The 2,460-nt window shown below is 46.7% G+C and overlaps 1 protein-coding gene across 3 annotated transcripts in view; it reads right to left on the bottom strand.

The window, feature by feature from the left end:
- Positions 1-2,460, bottom strand: part of CLIP4 (CAP-Gly domain containing linker protein family member 4) — a 53,000-nt gene that overhangs the window by 1,518 nt on the left and 49,022 nt on the right. The gene's annotated exons all lie outside the window — the stretch shown is intronic.

The following is a 2,460-nucleotide window of genomic DNA, read 5'->3' as shown; positions in this document are numbered from 1 at the left end:
CTGCAGAGGACCCTCCCCCCAGAAAGCCAGTTAACCAAGCTGCACGGGCCTCATTTTGGGCAAAACCTGGGTCCTATTTAGCTTGTATTTTATGTCACTCTATAAATTCTGAAACCCCATCTCACACAATGTCTCATTACTCCCAAACCATCTTATTAAAAAAAAAAAGAGGAGGTATCATTCACTTCAGTTTTATGGATAATAAAAAACTGGGGCTTGGAGACTTGTCCAAAACCACATTTTTCACCTCTAGTTAGAACATGCAGTGAAAAAATTACTTACCGCTTCAAAGGGCCCAATTCCAAAAAAACTGTGGGCAAAGAAATATGCAATACCTATCAGAAGAATTATGAAGAACATAAAAAAGAAAAAAATGAAAGCACTTTGGTTCCTGGATAGAAACACACACAGGTCAATTCTTCCCAAATTGGCCCTCACAGGGACAGTTGATGCGATCATGCAAAATCCCTCCAAATTTCCCATGACATCATGACCGTCGCTATCCTGACTGTGCGTCAGCCACTGTACATACACTGTCTCCGCGCAAGCAGTGAGCATCTTCTAACAGAAGAGGAACCTGAGGCTCCGAGGAAGCAATGCTTGTTTGCTTCAGGTCAGTGAGGCAGCAAAGGGCAGGTCAAGATGGGCTTCCGACCCAAAGATGCCCATCGACTCCCGGCCATAGCGGGCATCAGCCGTTCAGAGAGTCACAAATGATACGAAAGCATAACGAAGCCGCAAAAAAAGCAAAACGCGGTGGCTCTGGCACAAGAACGCACTTTGACATGACAACGCAGTCTTACAAAGATACACCTGATTAGTTCACGTGCAACCGAGAACCAGAACTTCAAATCGGTGGGATAGGAATGAACATGCAGTTAAGGGGCACTGTAAACATTCCCGAATTACTTGGGGGGTGGGAGGTAATAAGACCACCCATTATATACTAATGTAAATTTCCAAGAAGTTGAAAGTTAAGCATATAAATTGTTTAAAAGAAGAAGAAGAAAATAAGTCTGGGTCCTTATGTGATCTCTCTCTCTACACACACACACACACACACACACACACACACACACACACAGATACGGGGGAGGGTGTAGAAGTTAAAAAGGCCCACACAGATGCCAAGCGCTCAACTGAGGTGCATACTCTGAAAGCCTGCCCTGTGGAATGATTATGAATCTGGTTCTTCACCTCGGTCATCCAGTTATCATGGCAACAGTCTTTAAAAGCACTGCAGCAGCTGCCCTGCGGGAAACGTGTGGGAGAGACTACGCTCAGCTCATAAAACATTCAGGGGGAAAAGGTATCAAACAGTATATGTATATTTATCTCTTGTTGAAAATAGGGTAAACTGTATGCATATTTGCAAAGCTTGGTTTATTTTTGTAGAAAAAAAAGAAGTCAGCATGCTGATATTTTGTCGTGGTGCTAACAGATGGCCCCGTGCATGCCCACACCCATGTGTAACTCCAAGAGCTCAGACAAGTGTCTCCCCTTCCCTCCTTATCCTGGTTGTCTCAGGAACTTCTTCAGTGTTGCCTAAAATCCCTTTGTCAACTGGAGCCCAAAGTCACTGCCCTTACAGTCTTCTCGCTGCTCAAGAAGAGAGAGGAATCTCAACATTGGAGAAGGTCATGAGGAAAGAACAAGGGTGGGGAGGAGCGACCCAAGGCTCCTAAAACAGTCCCTGAACGGTCTCTTAGAATAAGCTAGGGTTCTCGAATGACGCTCTAGATGTGGGTGATGCCAGGCTCCTGTGTGAGCCATCCCGCTGGTTGCTCAGCTGCTCGGCAAGCTGAAGTGCTTGGGGTCTAATTTCTAGTGGCTTCCCGGGCCTCTCTGGTCAGCAAGGATGTGTGCCCCCCACTCAGCTGGCCCTCTCTCCTCAGAGCATTCTTAATAGTTTTGAAAAAGAACGTGACCCACGGTCCAAAGGAGCCTCACCGTCCTTGAAAAGTTACAAGCTTTTCAAAAGTTTCAGAAAAGCGATGGGAATCGTAAGGCAAGTCTGGGAAAAATCAAGAGTCACGTGAGAGGAAGAGCCATTTTCTCCAATTAAAAAGAAAAAAAAAAAAACATTTCTTGAGCAGTGTGCCCCAACCTCCTCACTTATCAACTGTCTCATTACCCAGCATTTAGAATTGATGACGATCGTAAAAAAAAAAAAAATCTATGTTGTGCACTAACAGTATGCATCTTGGCCTCTGAGGAAGCTATGGATTATCGATTCTCTGGGACCTGGAAGTAGAGGTGGGCAAGGCTGTCCGGGAAGAGGTGGGGACCGTGGGGTGGGGATATGGCAGGGGGACCCAGGAGGCAGTGTGCAGTCCCTGCAGTCCCCAAGCCCTCCTGTCCACAAGGGCATTTGCGGGCTCACGGAGGAGATGAGCGGGGACCATCTGTCCTGAAAGTACGATGAGGGCAGGGGAAGGGGGTGCACTTGAGCCACCCTGG

This window comes from Echinops telfairi, unplaced genomic scaffold, assembly GCF_000313985.2.
Source record: "Echinops telfairi isolate 266 unplaced genomic scaffold, ASM31398v2 ScPeMD7_10;HRSCAF=50, whole genome shotgun sequence".
NCBI classification, from domain to species: domain Eukaryota; kingdom Metazoa; phylum Chordata; class Mammalia; order Afrosoricida; family Tenrecidae; genus Echinops; species Echinops telfairi.
This window is presented reverse-complemented; position numbering and strand designations above follow the sequence as displayed.